At 39.8% G+C, this 19,558-nt stretch overlaps 1 protein-coding gene and 1 long non-coding RNA gene across 3 annotated transcripts in view; both read right to left on the reverse strand.

The window, feature by feature from the left end:
* Positions 1 to 19,558, reverse strand: part of STON2 (stonin 2) — a 138,549-nt gene that overhangs the window by 29,733 nt on the left and 89,258 nt on the right. The window lies entirely within an intron of this gene.
* LOC138920646 (uncharacterized) lies at positions 10,628 to 19,427 on the reverse strand. Its single transcript, XR_011432166.1, has 3 exons — positions 19,217 to 19,427; positions 14,981 to 15,674; positions 10,628 to 13,833 (listed from the first exon to the last, which is right to left on the reverse strand). It is a non-coding gene; the product is annotated as an uncharacterized lncRNA (long non-coding RNA).

Raw genomic sequence — 19,558 nt, forward strand, 5'->3', positions numbered from 1 at the left:
CCAGGGATGAGGTAATGGGATCAGGACTTCTATTTTCAAATCTAAAGCTTCTTGCCTGGCTGTGAGACACTGTGGAATGTTGACAAACATGCTGCCTTCCCTCTTTATAAATAGTAACCTTTGTGTCCTCCACTGAGGGCATTTCCTTGGGGTCAAATTGAATCTCCTCTGCAGCTAGACATACAGCAGATTGGTACGTGTGGTTACTTGTTGCCTCTTCTTTGCATATATGAGAGAAGTCAAGCAATGGATATAAAGGTGGAATCATCTGCCCATCTCTAAGCAAAAACTTCAGCTACATTACAGGGCAGCTGGACAGCATAAAACACAGAGCTTTGCCTGCTTAAAGACTTTTCGAGACCATGCACTGTACAGCAGAAAAATTTCTATCCCATCATCAAGAGGAGACTGTGGCCAATACACTAGTCTGCATGAATTTGACAAAGGTCGTTAGCAAAGAAAGAATAAATAGTCCCAAGAATATTTAGAGAGGAAGAATGTAACTACTCTATCTAAATTCTTAAGATTTCTGGTTAAGATTAAGAGGGGCAAAGGGTGTATAAAAGGAGATAAGCACAGGCTGTCTTCAGAATCAGGGCAAAATTAAGCCAGGAAAAGAGGTCTTCATGGTGTTAGTTTTTCTTCAAAGTATTTAATTTGGGATTCGATTCTCTAACCCCACAGAGCCCTTGGTGACTTTTGGAATGTGTCTAGAGTACTCTGGTGACTTCGGGAGTAGACTTCAGGATTTAGGGCAGAGGTGGCTGGAAGGAGAGAGGAATACCAACCCAACCCTGCCTCCCCCCTCCAAGACAACAGCAGTGGCAAGGCTGACGCTCACCAATCACGTATCGAATGCCAGGTACTCTGCCTAGAGTTGTACTGAAACTATCTTGTTTGATCCTAGAGACACCCATATGAGGTAGGTCCTACCGTTATCCCTATTTTGTCGATGGGGACACTGAGGCATAGAGGTCAGGTGACTTGGCCAAAGTCACAGACTAGTAAGTGGTGGAGCTAGGATCTGAACCCATGAGGTGCGAATTCACAACCCTCAGCTTGAGCACTCTGGTATACTGCAGCGTGGAGACTGCAGCTCCACGTCCTTAGAAGTCTCTAATCTTGAGCAAGTTCCTCTGAGTCTTAGTTTCCTTACTTTTAAAAAGGATAATAATCATCTGGTCTATCCACTACAATATGGTTGTGAGGACCAAATGAGACATGTGATGCCATCTGTAAAATATGGCATGCTACACAATTCAAATTATTTTCATTATTACTGATGAAAGAACAGAAAGAGGGCATTTATTTCTTCATTTTGAGGGTTGTCTTTTTTTCTGCTTAGTATACAGGGTTTAATTTTAATAATCAACGTAAGGCAATGAAAATGACTTACATTCACTGGTAGGCACATCAAGTATTGAGAAAAAGCAGAAAATATTCCCTGCATCGGAACTTGTGATTAGAAAGAAAAACAAAAGTGGTTATTCTGACAAGACAGTGACTTGGAATGGCTCCTTGGAAAGCTCTGTCGCTCCAGTGATAAAGTCTGCTCTAGCTGCTGGCAGGCAAGTGACACTTCCCTTTCTGGAAGTAGAAATGAACTCTCAAGGATTTGAGGCTTTCCAGATAATGACTTCCTGTTCCAAGAAAACAAAGTACAGCAGGGAGAAATAACAGCCTATCTCCTAGTTCCCATTCCACATCCTAGAGCTCCATTCTCAGTCCAGTCTGAAAAAGGCTTTTCCAGCCCGAGGCCTCTAAAGCCTCCACTGTTTCAGACTGACAGAAATGCCAGAATTGAAAAGCCAAGGTTAGAAAGAGTTACCTCTGAGCAAAGGCACCCTGGATTCAGACTCGATCTGTTGGGAGTCACCGAAATCTCAAGAAGGCCTGAAGTCCCTGATCTATTTCTCTATTCCAGCACACACACGCAGGATCTCTGTGTTTATCTTCTTGCTCTGGCCAGTAAGTTCCTAGAGAAGAGAAGCAACTTAAAAGCCTTTTGAACTGAACTGTGCTGAGAACTTCATCTAGGAACCCAAAGTTGGGACAGAGGAAAAAATGAGCATTATCGGAAATTAACTGATAGAAGGATCAACAAAGAGTTTAGGTATCCACCATTAAATGGTCTGTGAATGTATTGCTCTCAGAGATTTAGGAAACAACCAAATCCAATCAAAGGTGACTCGGATATAATTTCAGAAAGATTTGATGGAAATGTGCCTAAAATCTACTAATCTGTAATCTAACTAATTACGTAGGAGTTTAAAAACTTTTTTTTTTAACACAGGTAATCCATGTTCACTGAAGAAAAGTTAGAAAATACAGACAAGTGAGAGAAATAATAAAAAGCACCCAAAGCCCCAACCTTTATCACCAAAATAAGAGACATCTGTGCTGTTATGAAGGTTGATGAAGGAGAAACTGAAAATAACAACAGGCAAAAGTGTTCAAAAGTTAACTGTAGGACTCAGATGGGGGTCATGTGCACTAAAGTGTGCATGGTACTAGGATCTGGTGTTCACTTTAAAATATATGACCGGGCTTCTGTCATCTTAGGCAACTCCTCTGTACCTCCCAGGAAGATTATGGAAGTTGTCCATTCGTGCAGAGAACAATGTGCTGTACAAGAATATATTGTAAGACCATCTCAACAAAGAAAGAAAAGGTATCCGGTAGAATTTAACACCCGTTAGTGATAAAAACTCTCAGCATACTAGGAGTAGAAGAGAACTTCCTCAATCTGATAAAGGGTATGTATAAAAAAAACTCAGATAACATAAGGGTGAAATATCAAATACTTCCCCCAACCTCACTACCTCTATTCAATACCAGAATCCTTAGACACTGCAACAAGGCAAAGAAAGGGAATAAAAAGCAAAAGAAAGAGGTAAAACTCTCTTTATTCACAGGTGACATGATTGTGCATTCAGCAAATCCAAAAATATCAACAAAATTATGGAACTAATGAGTGATAGCAGCAAGGACTCAGAATATAAAATCATTATTTAAAAACCAATTACATATCTACACACTAGTAACAAATAAGTGGAAGGTGAAATTTTAAAAAATATGATTTACAATAGCATATAAATATCAAACACACAGAAGTAAATTTAATAAAAGATGTGAAGACCTCTACACTAAACACTACAAAACACTGCTAGAAAAATTAAAGAAGTCCTCAATAATCGAAAGATTTTTTTGTTCATGGATTTGAAAATTCAAAATGTTAAGGAGAAAATTTTTCTGAAATTGATTTATGGAGTCAACACAATTCCAGTCAAAATCTCCAGACGTTTTTTTTTCCAGTAGAAACTGATAAACTGTCAATTTCTATCAAAGCTTGTCAATAGCTAAATCAATCTTGAAGAAGAAAAATGGTGGAAGGCTTACATTACTAAATTTTAAGATTTACTAGAAAGATTCAGTACACTCATGTGCTGCTTAACGACGGGGATACATTCTGAGAAATGCATCGTTAGGCGATTTTGACATTGTGCAAACATCATAGAATGTACTTATACAAATCTAAGATGGTAGAGCCTACTACACAACTAGGCTATATGGTACTAATCTTATGGGGCCACCGTAGTATACACGGTCCGTCATGACTGAAACGTCGTTACATGGCACATGACTGTAATTAAGACAGTATAATATGAAAGACAAATAGAAGAAAGGATAGTCTAGAAGTAGACCCACACATACAGTCACCTGAGTTTTGACAAAGGTGCCATGGAATTCAATGGGGAAGGAAAGTTCTTTTCAATAAAATGTGCTGGAGCAACTGGACAACCCTATGGAAAGAAACAGACCTTAACCTCTTCTCTCTCTCTCGATATATAAAAATTAAAACCTGAGAGGGGGCATAGCTCTATATGAAAGCCAAAACGGTAAAATTTCTAGGAGAAAACATAGAAAAATATTCTTCATGACCTTGGGGTAGGCAATAATTTCTTAGGACACAAAAAGCACTACCAGGAAAGAAAAATATACTGTAAGTTGCACTCCATCAATTAATTCATCAAGACATTGTTTAAAATATTATAAGGCAAGATACTGATAATAGACTTATATACAGAATACATATAGAATTCTCACAAATCAATAATAAAAAGATAAATAACCCAATAAAAAAACAAAAGACCCCGAATTGCTAAAGCAATCCTGAGAAAGAAGAACAAAGCTAGAGGCATCACAATCCCTGACTTCAAAACATACTACAAAGCTACAGTAATCAAAACAGCATGGTACTGGTACAAAAACAGATGCACAGATCAATGGAACAGAATAGAAAGCCCAGAAATAAAACCACACATCTATGGACAGCTAATCTTTGGCAAAGGAGCTGAGGGCCTACAATGGAGGAAAGAAAGTCTCTTCAACAAATGGTGCTGGGAAAACTGGACAGCCACATGTAAAAGAATAAAAATCAACCATTCTTTTTCACCATTTACTAAAATATACTCAAAATGGATCAAAGACCTAAAGATTAGGCCTGAAACAATAAGTCTTCTAGAAGAGAATATCGGTAGTACACTCTTTGACATCAGCTTCAAAAGAATCTTTTCGGACACCATAACCCTGCACATGAGGGAAACAATAGAAAGAATAAACAAATGGAACTTCATCAGACTAAAGAGCTTCTTCAAGGCAAGGGAAAACAGGATTGAAACAAAAAAACAGCCCACTAATTGGGAAAAAATATTTACAAGTTATTTATCCCCCAAAGGGTTAATCTCCATAATATACAAAGAACTCACACAACTCAACAATAAAAAATCAAACAATCCAATTACAAAATGGGCAGGGGACATGAACAGACATTTCTCCAAAGAAGATATACGGATGGCCAATAGGCACATGAAAAGATGCTCATCATCACTAATCATCAGGGAAATGCAAATCAAAACTACACTAAGATATCACCTTACACCTGTGAGAATGGCAAAAATATCCAAAACCAAGAGTGACAAATGTTGGAGAGGCTGTGGAGAAAAAGGAACCCTCATACACTGTTGGTGGGAATGCAAACTGGTGCAGCCACTATGGAAAACAGTATGGAGATTCCTCAAAAAGTTAAGAATAGAAATACCTTATGACCCAGCCATCCCACTACTGGGTATCTATCCTAAGAACCTGAAATCAGCAATTCCAAAAGTCCCATGCACCCCTATGTTCATCGCAGCATTATTCACAATAGCCAAGTCATGGAACCAACCTAAGCGCCCAGCAACTGATGATTGGATAAAGAAGATATGGTAAATGTATACAATGGAATACTACTCAGCCATAAAAAGGACAAAGTCGTCCCATTCACAACAACATGGATAGACCTTGAGGGTATTATGCTGAGTGAAATAAGCCAGACAGAGAAAGATGAACTCTATATGACTCCACTCATAGGTGGTAGTTAACATATGGACAAAGAGAACTGATCGGTGGTTACCAGGGGAAAGGGAGGTGGGGGGAGGGCACTAGGGGTGAAGTGGTATACCTACAACATGACTAATAATGATGTACAACTGTAATTTCACAAGGTTGTTAACTATCATAACCTTAATTAAAAAAAAAATAGGCCCTTCATAAAAGAAGCTATATAAATGGCCATGAAGCACACGAAAATGTGCTCAACATCATTAGACACCAGGGAAGTGTAATTAAGCTACGTTGAGATACTACACACCCACTAGGATGCTAAAATTAGAAAGCATGATTAATACCAAGTGTTACAGCATGGAGAACAGCTGGAACTCTCATATATTGTTGGTAAGAGTATAAAATGGTAAAATCTCTTTGAAAAATGGCTTGGCAGCCTCTAATAAATTTAAACATTCACCTACCTTATGACGCAGCAATTATACTCCTATGCTTGTGCGTAAGAGAAATGAAAAATACGTCCAAAAATAGACTTGGTCAAGAATGTTCATAACAGCTTTATTCATAATAGTAAAAAACTGGAAATACTCCAAACATCCATCAGTAGAAGAATGGATAAGAAAATTGTATCATATTCATATAACAGAATACTACTATAGCATAGGCATAAGTGAAATATTTAGACATGCAGCAACATGATGAATCTTAAAACCATTACCTGAATCTCAAAAGTTACTATCACACCATCGTTCACCCTGGTTTCCTTCATTCATTTAATCTCATACCAACCCTATAAAGTAGATACTATTATCCCTCAGTTTTAATAATGAAAAGATTCACAGAGGAAAAATAATATCCAAGTTATATTTATTCATTCATTAATTCATTAATTACTGAGCATATACTATTTGCCGACAGGCAATGTACGACGTGCTGAGGATATAATGTTAGCAAAACTAGGCCCAAGATTTAAACCCAGTCCTGCCACTACACAACACTGCCAAGTACTATGACAGGTCTAATGTAAAGAAATTAGCAAGGGGGCCGGCCTGGCGGCCGTGGTTAGTTCAGCAGCCCAGGGTTCACAGGCCCGGATCCCAGGTGCAGACCTACAAACCATTCATCAAGCCATGCTGTGGCAGTGTCCCACATACAAAAAACAGAGGAACATTGGCATAGATGTTAGCTCAGTGACAATCTTCCTCACCAGAAAAAAAACACAAAAAAATGAGTAAAACACCGTCACTGCCTTTAAGAAGTTCAGAGTCTAGCAAAAGAAAGGTAGATGAACAACCAACTACAGTGCAGTAAAAGTAATTACAATACAATACCAAGTACTCTTACTGGCATATACAGAGTGCTGAGTGAACCCAAAAACGGAAATGACTGATATAATTCTGCCTGAGTTGATGGAAGCCAAACTGGCAAAGGGTAATATAACAGCAGTTGGTAATATAACAGCAGACAGAGCGTCTTCAGGCACTGAGGAAGAGTGGAAAGCGTTCAAGATTCGGAACTAAATACACCTGGCTGAGATGCCAGCTCAGTATTCACATTTGTGAAATGTAATTCTCCAACAACTTGAAGAGTTGTGAGAACTGGAAGTAATATCTGTAAAGATCTAAGCACATGCAGAAGAAACTCAAGTTATAGTAGCTTTTAGTTTTTGAACGAAAACTGGTATTAGTCATATTGCCAGCATATATCTCCTATTGTAAATTTGTCAATATCCAGAAAGGGTCACCCCTCAAAACCAGAATATGATTAATTTTCTGAGGGTGGGAAGCTTAAAACTACATCCTAAATCCACGGTGATTTGCTGGCTTTTGACCTGCCTCCTCACTTGAGATACACCATGAGACTGTGGATTAAGTGGAGTTGGCTATCTCAGTTTGAGCAGTCAGTACAAGGTTAGGGGCCAGAACCCCAAAACATTCAGACTAGTAGGAGTAAGAGCCCCTCTGTACTGTGCCTCTTGGTACAGGATCACTCCGAACGTGCACCTTATGAGCTGCCTCCTCTGTGTCCAGCTGACAGCAATGCTCACTTTAATCAGATACCCCTATCAGTCTACAAATTTCTAGAACAGAGGCTAGCAATAAGTATTAATCTGAGAGAGACAGTTCAGTAAGGTACCACCAAGATGGCAGGACTTTCTCAATATGCAGAGGCTCTTCCTGTGGAGCCTGCATCTGAGATTTTAATATAGATAAGGAAATAGGCTCAGGACTCCTTCTGGTGGCACAGGTTAGTGCTGCTGAATATTGAGGCATTTACAAAACAAGAGCTCAGAAGTTGTTTGCAAGGCTGACTGGCTCTTTATTGACATTTCCAGTCAAACTAGAATAATTACAAGAGGAGTCACCAGGGGGCCAACCTCTCCTGACCACATGGGTTTGTATGTGCACAGTTGACTGAAGAACTGATGCAGGAGGGTGTTTACATTATTTAATCATCAGGGCAAACAGTGCAAGCAGCTCTACAAGGAGCATGGCACATGGAGAGGGAGCAGGCTTGCACTGTGCCACAGATAGGCTGTGGGTGACGTTGGGCAAGTTATTTAAGCTCCGTAAGCCTCAGGTCCCTCACCTATAAAATGGGATAATGATGCCTTGCAGGAGGTTGTGAGAGCTACAGACAATACATAGGCAAGTGCCTGGCATAGTGCCTTGCATGTAACAGACACCTAATAAATGGTCATTCCCATTATTATAATTAATGTAAAGTACAGTCATCTATAGTTTGGGGAGAGCCAAGGAGAAGATATATGGCATGAGTTGATTGCTTTTATTGGATAGAGGCCATGTTAAACAGCTTTTAGCCTGCTTACATGGAGTGGAGTTCAGTGAAGGGTGTGTGTGTGCGACAGAGAGAGAGAGAATTAGAATAAGAATCCATGCTAGCTGAGTGGAGGAGATCAGAAGAAAGAAAGAGGGGAAGGAACGAAAAAGAGTAGCTTTCAGAAGAAACAAGTATAGCTTGTCACTAGACTAAGTTATCTGAAGGCAAGGCCTATGTTTTACTTTATTTCACTCTTTACCCTGTTTTTAGTCATTACCACATGCTCCATCAGTTTAACATAACGCTTGGCATCCGGCAGGCACTCAGTAAACACGTACTGCATGCACACTTGGAGCAGGCACTGAACTCTCACTTGCAGGTGTGGCTGTGACTAAACAGGAAAAGGAAACCAGCAGTAGTGGTGTGGGACAATTGTCAAGCAGTGGCTCTGATAAGCAGAAGTGCCCTTTGTCCTAGCGGTTGAGTCATTGCACCATCACACTGACACACTGTGACAGGTTTCATTCACAACACCAATAATGACACGAGGTCATTCCTCCAACAAAGCGATAAACCCCACATAGAGGCTCCAAATCTTTACCTGAGAATGATGGAGCCCAGTTTGTCACCCTCTACCCTAGTGAGCAGATCAAGTGTACAAAATATTTTGCTGTCCCACCTTGGACTAGGTGTTCTACATACACTGCTTTCATTAAGCCTCATGATGACCCTTTAGGAGGTATTACTCATAGTTTATAGGTGAAGAAAATAAAATTCAAAGAGGTGAAGTAATTTGCCTGAGGTCAATTATCAACCAGGTTTCAAAACCAATGCCCTTTTCATCTACTTGAAGTATAACACACATACAGAAAGGTACACATATCATAAGGGTATAGCTATAAATTTTCACAAACTGAGCACATCCGTGTAACCAGCATGCAGATCAAGAAACAAGACCCCTTGTACTCCTATCTCATTAATTCCCCCTCCACAAGTAGCAACTATTCTGACTTCTCACAACTTTACGAGTTTCACCCAGAACACCCTAAACTACCGTACTCTCTCCTTCTACTGAATTCTTAGGTTTTTCATATCCGTATTACCCATTTGGAATTTCTAAAGACTCTAGAAAGACAAGATCTTTGTCTTTCTAATTATGATTACAAGCTTCTTGAGGCCAGGGTTTTGTACTTCTTTACATTCCCTTAGCACATCTAGTATGGAGTAATGACTCCACAATATATGTACCTAACAGTTATCTTCTGCTTTCTGTGTATCTGACATTGTTTTAAGCATTTTACCTGGATTATCTTTATTAATCCTTCCAACAGTGCAATGAGGTAGGTACCGCTATTATCTCCCTCTTACAGATGAGGCACAAAGAAGTTAAGTAACTTGCCCAGGGTCAGACAGTTAGGGAAGGATGGAGTCAGAATTCGAATTCAGCATTGTTACTCCAGGGCATGCATGGATTGGAGGCCTTTCATTATTCTATTCTCTTTTCATCAACTTTTTATTAAAGTATAAAACACATGTATAAAAAAAGCTATAAATCACATGTTTAAAGTTCAATGAGTTTTCACAAAGTGAAGACACCTTAGGTTAACTCACACCCAGATCAAGAGACAGAACATGGCTAGCACCCCAGAAGACCCCCTTCATGCCTGTCCTAGTCACTAACAGCTCCCTGCTCCCCCCAGGGTATCTGCCATCCTGCCTCCTAACACCATACATTAGTTTACTTGTTTCTGAACTTTATATAAATGAAATCATACAGTATGTCCTCTTATATTCATGAGATTCATTCATTTTGTTGCATGTGGTATGTTAACTTCATTTCTGTATTGTATTCAGTTGTGTGAATGTAACGTGATTTATCCACTCTAGTGTTGATGGACAGTTGATAGATTCCAGATTTGGGTAACAACAGCTAGTGCTTCTGTGAACATTCTTATACGTGCCTTTTGGTACACACATGCATGCGTTTTTCTTGGGTACATACCCAGGAGTGGAATTGTTCTGTCCTTGGGTATGCAAAGCGATTGTACCAATTAATACTTCCATCTACAGTGTTTGAGAGTTCTGGTTGCTCTATATCCTTGTCAACACTTCATATTACCTGTCATTTTCATCTTAGCTATGATGGCAGATGTGGAGTGGTGTCTATCGTGGCTTTAATTGGGCTTTCACTGATGACTAATGAAGTTGTACACCTTTTCATATATTTATTGGTTATTTAGCTATTCTCTTTTGTGAAGTATCTTTTCAAGCCTTTTGCCCATTGGATGGTCCGGTGTTTTGCAGAAATGGATTTGTAGAAGTTCTTTATATATTCTGGATGTGAATTCTTTGTCAGATGCATTTACTGCAAATATCTCCTCTTACGATGTGGCTTTAACTCTCTTAATAGTAGCTATTGATTAACAGAGAGCGTTAATTTTGATGTAATCTAATTTATCAGTTTTTTTCTTTAACAGTTAGTACTTTTTGGGTCTTGTTTAAGATGCCTTTTTTAGGGACTGCCTCATTAGAGATTGACTGGTGGGACAGTTAGTCAAGGTTCCTTGCCTTCCTGTAGCCACATGAGCTAATAAGCTGAGCAAAGGCTTTTTCCCTGGAATTTGACTCTTAAGGAAAATGAAACTGAAATGAAAGACGGTTGTCATTCATTCGTCACGATGGTAGCACTGGAAGAAACCATTTGGAAGTCCTTGCCAGAGATCCAAATGCTGTTCTAGTTCCTGTCCTTTCTGAATCTGGCTTTTCAGCTTGATTTCGCAGCTTTCTATTCAATTCTGTGAGCCACCTCCACCCCCATATCCTTCCAATAAACTCTCTTTTTAAATTTCTAATTAACTAGAGTCTATTTCTGTTGCTTGCACCAAAGAATCCTACTGATTCCTTCATTCACTCTCTCTACATTGACATTATCTTTCTACTTTTATACATGGCACTAAACATAAAAGTACAGCTTGATCAGTCACACTGTGCAAACAAGAAATTTCATCTTCTTGAAACTGAGTCCTCATCCTTTCATGATTGCAGTATGATTTTTTAAAACTATGAGCTTTCTGACATCCTAGAGCTGGCTCTGGCTTGACATTCACCACGTTAGGAGAAACAATGGCATTTTCAACTCTTTGGCTCTTAGGGAAATGAAGAAGGGGAAATCTAGCTAAAACTGGACATTCTCCAATAAACCAGACAGTAAAAAGGTACAAAAAGGCATTAACCCCTTAACCAATTGTTAAGCAAAGACAGCTCTGCAGCTGTGCTTAAGAATGATAATTACTATCTTTTTTAGCTAGAGGCTATAATAATGAGCACTGATAATTTAAATGGAAGAACAAACAATACTTTGCGTGGAATATTATTTAAATAAGGAGTACTTCTAAAAATCAAATTTATCCTGAATAGCCAGGATTGGGGGAGGGGTGACAATTTACAGAAACACTGTTATAACTAGAAGAGTGTTTGGGAAATCATCTCAACAATCGCCCTCTCAGACCCTTCACATTTCACAAAATATGAGCACAGGCCAACATTAACAAGAGAGATTTTAAAAAAACAAACAGAAATTATACCTCCAAATAAGTCTAAGCTGGCAAGCCATACACACAGAGCATTGATGCAATTATAACATCAGGCATTTCTGGATTATATCTTTTGGAAGTGTTTTCAGAACTTGTGACATTTTCTTCAGCATGACCTAAGTGGCGGCAAATTTTTATTCCTTAAGGTCTACTGGGTTTGATTTCTCAAAACAGTCAAAACTCACTTGGAGTCAGGTGGTAAATAAATTTCTATAAGTTGTCTTCCTTTTTTTTAAAAAAAAAGGACAATACAACATGGCAGTTAAGAGCATGGACTTTAGAGTCAGAGAAATCTGGATTCTAAATGACATTTGCTGGTGTGTGATCTTGAACACAAGACAGCCTACTTGAGTTTCAATTTCCTCATACGTAAGAGTGGGCTAATATTCTATCGGACAGGTGTGGTTGATAAATGAGATAATGTATCCGAAGCTATTATAGCTTTAGCTTTTATTATTATGACTAAAGAAGGAGAATGGCTTTGTCTGTTGAATGTAAATCAGTTCTGAAAGGACTTCCCAAACAGAAGTTCACAATTTTTAGGCAGCGCCATTAATGAGTGTCAAGGCTTGCCCTGTCTCTGGATTTATGCAATCCAGCTCAGACTCAGAAAGTATTTCAAAAGGACTCTAAGCAGACAACACACAATCACAGAATCCAAGGACTGTAGATGGGGCATTTATTCACAGGTGTGGCTCTTGGTGTTGGACAAAGCCTAGTCACTCATGCTCTACTTCTGAATCCATCTCCAACAACTCGTGGGAGGTGTACGGGGCCATGAAGACAGGGCAGCTTTTGGTGAAGGGAAAAATGAAAGAACTGATGAGAAATTCTCGAGGGAAACCAGGTTCACCCAGAGGACATGATTTACTCATAGACAAATACACTGAGGGCCTGTGGGAGGATCAGGGACAGAAAGGTTGCTTTAAGGGCTATGTTTTCAAAATTCAGAAGGGCTGGTTTCTGGGGTAGTGCTAGGCAGGGAACACAGGCTGGCTGCTCAATAGAAGAGCTTTATTTGGTTCAGCAACTGGATTAACCACCTTTTCTTAGTTTTTGCCGAAAACCTTGCTCTGTCCTGCTTCTGTGGGAACAGAAATATGTCGTCAAATACCAAAAAAATCTGGTTACCTTGACCTCTGACCCTGAACCTCAGCATCCTTATCAATAAAATGAAGCAAATCACACCTACCTTACAGGACCATGCAAATTAAATGAGATCTCATGAAAAGCATTCATTACATTGTCGGCTACATAGCAGTTGCTTGATAAAGAACAGTTATTATTATTGGCTTTAAACAAAGAAGGAGATGCCAAATATTGGATCTGAACTATTAAGAAGATAGTCTATAGACTGAGAGAAAAATTTAGTCTAGTCTGGATAATAACACAATTTGCTGAATCTTGGTTTGAACAATTGCTATTATATCTTGAATGTACATTTTCTCCAAGTACTTTATACCTTCTTGTTTACCTACATATACCCTATAATTTTACTTAGTTAAAAGAATAAAAAATCACTTAATCAATTACCCTTGAGAAAATCTATTCATAAATATCCAGGTCTTGTGTTCTCCAGATATGACCTTTCCTTGGAGTTGCAGAGCTAGAGGATGAGGTTCCATGATGAAATAGTCTTTCAATTAATCTCCTGGACCATGTATGGAGCTCAGGAATCTGAATCTGTTTTGATCATGGCTGTGTATCTAAGGGCACAGAGTTTGTGGAGGAGTTATCCTTCAGAGGGAAAAAACAGGAACTGTTCATTCTGTCATCATCACCTCTTTCGCATAATAGACAAATGTGTATTTCCTATGCAGAGTCAAGGATAATGCGCCAAAGACAGGAAGAGACTGGGTCAAAGGTGTTGTTATCTTGTTTGGGAATCCTCCACACAGATGACTTCCCTGACATTTCAAAACAATGGTTCTCAAATCGTTGTATGCCCATGGTCACTTTGGAAGAGCAATAAACCAAGAGATCACATATGGAAGAGCCTGAATTAGGGCTGGAAGACCTGTCCTTCTGCCATTCAGAGAATCCATTTGATACCTTTAGGCCTCAGTTTCTACATCTGTAAAATGAGGGGTTGAATTAGATGATTCCGAATTCGTCCAGTCTTTAAAACCCTATTCACATCTATTCTTCTACTTTTTTATTGTAAAAGACGACAATGTAAGCTACTGCACTTTCACCAGAATGAACTAAGAATATGATATTGCTTTGATGAAACACAAAGAAATGATAAAACATGAATTCAGGTTAAAGATAAAAATATATATATTGTCATCCTGTAGTCATTACCAGAGAGCTGCATGCTCATCACGTAGATGTGCCTGCTTATCACATGCTCTTTCACCATCTATGGTAATAATAGAACAATTATCTGTGAACCCTCAAACTGGGTCATTTAATTCCAACTTTATGAACTGTCAAGACTAACAAGAGCTGCAGACAGATAGGGCACCTCCTCCCCACTCACTGTGGTCAACATGTGAGCAGTGGGCAGCACCAGCAGTAGGCAGTGAAGTTTAAGTTGTACTGGACTGAGAAGTTGAATTGGTCTCCAAATAGCTGAGTATCCAGATATTGTTCATGAGCTAATCATGCCTAACATTTATTGAGTACTTACTATATGCCAGGCCTTTAAGCCATGTGCTTTATATACATTATGTCATTTAATGTTTGATTATCACCCCTATTTTGGGGGTCAGGAAACTAGGGTTACAGAAGCTCAGGATCCTGGCGATGCTCTTCAGCCAAATTGTACTGACAGCTCTTTCACGACAGAGATGGACAGGAAATCTCCTATTTCCTTTCCCCTGTGCCTTCCTTCCAGGTCTGTGATTCACATCTCTTCCTCTCAAGTCTGAAAGTCCCGGGAGATTGGATGGCTCAGAAAGTTTGATACTTGACCTGCTCTTTGACTTTTTTTTTAATTGAGGTGACTTTGGTTTATAACATTACATAAATTTCAGGTGTACATCATTGTAGTTCAATTTCTGTGTAGACTACATCATGTTCATCACCCAAAGACTAATTACCATCCATCACTGTACACATGTGCCCTATTACCCCTTTCACCCTGTCTCCCTCCCTCCTTCCCCTCTGGTAACCCACCAGTCTAGTCTCTGTAGCTATGTGTTTGTTTGTTGTGGTTGTTTTTACCTTCCACTTATGAGAGAAATCATATAGTATATGACTTTCTGCACCTGACTTACTTCACTTAGTATAATATCCTCAAGGCCCATCCATGTTGTCGCAAATGGCAAGATTACGTCTTTTTTACAGTTGAGTAGTATTCCATTGTATATACATGCCACATCTTCTTTATCCATTTGTCCTCTGATGGGCACTTAGGTTGTTTCCAAGTCTTGGCTACTGTGAACAAAGCAGCAATGAACATAGGGGTGCATGTATCTTTATGCATTTGTGTTTTCACATTAAGGATGTGGAGAAAAGGGAACTCTCACATACTGCTGGTGGGAATGTAAACTAGTGCAGCCGCTATGGAAAAAAGTATGGAGATTCCTCAAAAGATTAAGAATAGAACTACCATACGATCCAGCTATTCCACTTCTGGGTATTTATCCAGAGATTTTTGACTCTTTAAAAGTGTCTTCTTCTAAGCGCCAAATGGTTCAACAACTACCTCTGTCTTCCATGATCAGATCAACTGGTACCACTGATATCTCTAGAGCGCTTGTGCTGTATTAGGCATCAGCTCACGTGGTTGGTGTGAGCGAGGATTTGAGCTGAACAGCAAGTGCATGTAAAGGACTTGGAGAACAGAGGAATGTGAGCCTGGAACTTAAATGATCACTTCCTGAAAAGCAGAATGAAATTTGTATTCCTTTTTGCATTGCAACAAGTTTTGTATCTGGTCATCAACAGGTAACGAAATAGGATGGTATACTGGAAAGAGCAATGGAATAGAAATGAGTATAAGAATATGGCAATAGGTCACCACCACCCCCACTCTTGCCCAACAATCTCTGCTCTGCTCTCCCCTCCCTACTCAGAAACAGACCCTGATACTGAGAAGCACCAAATGTCAAGGGGTGTTTCTAACAGGAGGGGCAAAGGAGAAAAGAAAAGGTGGAAATATTTCTTTATTGGATTAAAAACAATAACAATTTTTAAATTCATACTCTGTGCCAGGCCCTGCAAAAAACTTTTCTTAGAAGATTTTATTTGCTTCTCACAAAAACCCTACGAGAGAGCTATAATTAACTCTATATAACATAAAGATGAAGAAAATGAGGCAGAAGAGGTTAAATAACATGCCCAGATTGTGCAGTTAGGAAATAGAAGAGCTGAGATTTAAGAGAGGCTTTGCCACTAAAAACAAAGGGATTTGCTTTGTAAAGAATTTTGTTACAGTGTTATTTATTCCTGACAGGTCTAGAAAGAGGCCAAGCCCTAGGAAACCAAGAGACGGCTGACAGCTGGCCTTCTCTGGACCTAACTAGCCAGGGGACATCAAGTAGGAAAGCACCATATTCCCACATATTATCTTTGTTGTGTATATTTTTGTAAATGAAGGAGTAGCCAATTAATATTGCCCAGTGAGGCATAAGAGCTTTATGGTTTGGCTACGTGTCAACCCAACAGTTATTTCCTAGTCTTTGGCCAACATGGCATACCACACTGTCTCAGCCTAAGTAAGCAAACAAGCAGAATGGACATATGTGTGTGTGTGAGTGTGTGTGTCTAGCATTTGTGCAGCGTAGGCACAACACCTATAGGCACACCTTGCATTCTTGGCTAAAATTCTTTCCTCCCCATAAAGAAGAGAGATTATGTGATTGTGTTAGCCATTCTTCTCTTCCTGAAATGGCTTTGCGAGGGATACCGTCTGGCTGGGGTTTAAGCTCCTAGCTGGACCAAGCACAAAGGCAGGGTACTGACACCCTCTGTGCCTGTGGGTATTGGTGAGAAAGGGAAGCAGGGACAACTATGCAGGGAAAGGCCGTCCTTTGCCATTAAAGCTGAACCTCTCTAGGGAGAAGAGTCAGAAGAGAAACTTTATATATCTCACCTACCCATACTCTGTATCTATAACTGTTCTCAAGATAAATTCAGAGCTTTGGCTTTCTGAAGCTAGAGATTTCATGCTTTCTACTGAAACTTAATTTAATTAGTAAAACTCCCCTAAGTCACTTCTCCTACAAACTGCAAACTCAGTGAGCCCAAAAGGAGTCCTATCTTCTAATTCAATCAACTTCCCCCCACGCCTCTGTACCTGGCTCATGAACATCCATCACACCTCCAACCTAAGGAATTCTTGCTCTTTCCTCCTGGCGGCATCTAGACTAGGCTTGCTGTTTAAAATCAAATTGCCCCTCACTGTTTAAATGTGTACTGGCTGTCTCTGGTTTCATGATGCATTTGCCTGTATTCATCGTAACTGTCCTGGTTTACAGGAACCTGCCAATCCTTTTGAAAACAGTAACTTTCTGGTGTTTAAAGCAAAGAGATTTCTGGAGTCCAGTCTACTTTTTGTGTGTTTATAATCACCTTTAGTAGCAAACTCTTTGTGCCATTACTCAACACTTCAGGTAAGAATTCTATTTAAGAAACATGTCTTTGCTTGTAAAGCCTGGCAGTCAAAAAAGGACACTTACAGGCAAATTAATTAAAAAGACATAGGCCCATGTTTTCACTGTCTTTCTTGTTGTCTCTGTCTCCCTCCACTCCTTCTCATCTCTTTCTCCCTCCCTCTCTCTTTCTCTTTTCTTCCTTCTTTTTTTGTCCACCACTTCCATTCTATATACTATCTCCCACAATCTCCTTCCAGGACCTTGCTTCATTTCATGGATTCTGTCTCAAAAGACTAAACAGTCCAATCAAGGAAAGTTTAAACCTATCTAATGGTCAGATCAATGACAAAAACCCAAAACAAAACAACAAAACAAAAAATTGTTTTGCTTCAATTGCTTGCAACATATGTTGGGTGTAGGGTGGGATGGTAGAGAAGAGAAATAGGCAAAGTCAATCTGAAGATCCTCGGGGCAGAGACTGTGATATAATTATCTTTGCACTCTCCATAAAGCCGAACGCAGCACCGTCAGTCATTCAACAAATGTTTACTGAGTGGCTCCTACATGTAGAATCAGTGGTAAACAAAACAGATTGGGTACTTTCTCACAGAGTCCTCAGTGTCATGACGAGAGAGAAAACTGATCCAAAAAAGCCCCCAAGAAATAGATAAGTACAAACTGTGATAAGTGTAATGAAGAAAAAGAACACACTTATTAGCCAACATATGCCCAGGAGTCCTGATCCAGCCTGGGGGTCAGGGTAGGCTTCCCTGAGGAGGCAACATGGCAGCAGAGATCTGAAGAATGAGTAGGAGTTAACAGAGTTGCCCATCATAAGCAGTTCAACAAAGCAAAGGCTTTTCTACTTTTAAAACAACTGGAGTACCACTTTTTGTGTGTGTGGGAGAGATGTGAAAGAAATCCTAGAAATGTCATCCAAATCTTTCATTTTACATATAAAGGAATTAAAATCCCGTATGAGCTGCCCAAGGCCACTCCAGTAGGACTAGACCCCGAGGCTCCTGGCTCCTAGCCCAGAGCCCTTTGGACCACACGGCAACAGAACGGCAGTTTCAGTGGCCACAACAGACTTAAAGGCAGTGATGATGGGCCTCTGAGACATAAAGACCAGGGGCTTATCCCATATTCAAATAGAATGCTGTGGGTCGGGGATAAAAGGTTTTTAAAATTGAACTTTTAATAAAAGAATTCAGTGCTGCTTCTGAAGAATGGCTCGATATGTTCAAGTACTTTTGACAAAAATGTATTTGTAAACCAGGAACAAAGAGTGAGCCAAGCTGATTTCCCCGCCTGCATACAAAGTGAAAACAAGATGTCAAAGTGACAACAGTACTTTAGCAATGTGATAAATCAACCCAAAGTGATATTTAAGGTCTACTGATTCCATCCAGGAGCCCAGCAAGAACTCCAAGACCCCTGAGCTCTGATCATCACCAAACCTGAGATGACACAAGAAGCAGCCTTGAGTACCAGGCTGGGCATTTTTTAAAAGCCTGTGAAGCCTTCTGGGAAGTTAATACCGCCTAAGCAACTTTCCCCAGCATTTTTCCCATTTTCTTTCCTCTCTTTACGACACTGCTACACCAAGTAAAAACTAACACCTCCTTTTCTCATTCTCAGTTAGCTTGTCCTTCCTTCTCAGTAAACAACGCAACTACAGCGGTGATTAGAAGAACCAGGAAATGCAGAGGGAAAAACCTACATTCTGGTCCATTCTGGCATACGGGCAATAATCCAAGGGCTTAATTATCACTATTTATTAAGCAATGATAGTAAGAGAAGGTTTTCCAAATGTTGCCAGGGGGTGTCTCTCAGAAGAGAGGCCTCATTAAGAAGGGAGAAAAAGATGCTATTGACTACAGATTAAACTTCAATTCCTTCCCCACCCCATACCTCTTCAGGGGACAAAAGATTGGAAATGTCCCTCCAATCAAAACAAGATCTTTCTCTGCCTTTTCATGATTCTTAGCCCTTGCTTTGTGTTGGCCTCTTTGTCTTTGCAAAGAAGCTGCTTCATTGAAACATCATAGAAAAAAACAGTTGTCCCCCCAGACAATGAAGTCGCTTGCACACAGGCATTTCCAACGTAGGCAGGCAGGCAGGCAGGCAGGCGACAATGCCGGCAGAATTCTCAACCTGTTGCTATAGTAGCAGAAAGAATGTGATTCAAGCAGCTCTGCTCTGATCCATATCCAAATCCCTCTAGCTTCCAAAGAGAACATTAACCCTTCACTG

The sequence above is a fragment of the Equus caballus genome, chromosome 24, assembly GCF_041296265.1.
Source record: "Equus caballus isolate H_3958 breed thoroughbred chromosome 24, TB-T2T, whole genome shotgun sequence".
NCBI classification, from domain to species: domain Eukaryota; kingdom Metazoa; phylum Chordata; class Mammalia; order Perissodactyla; family Equidae; genus Equus; species Equus caballus.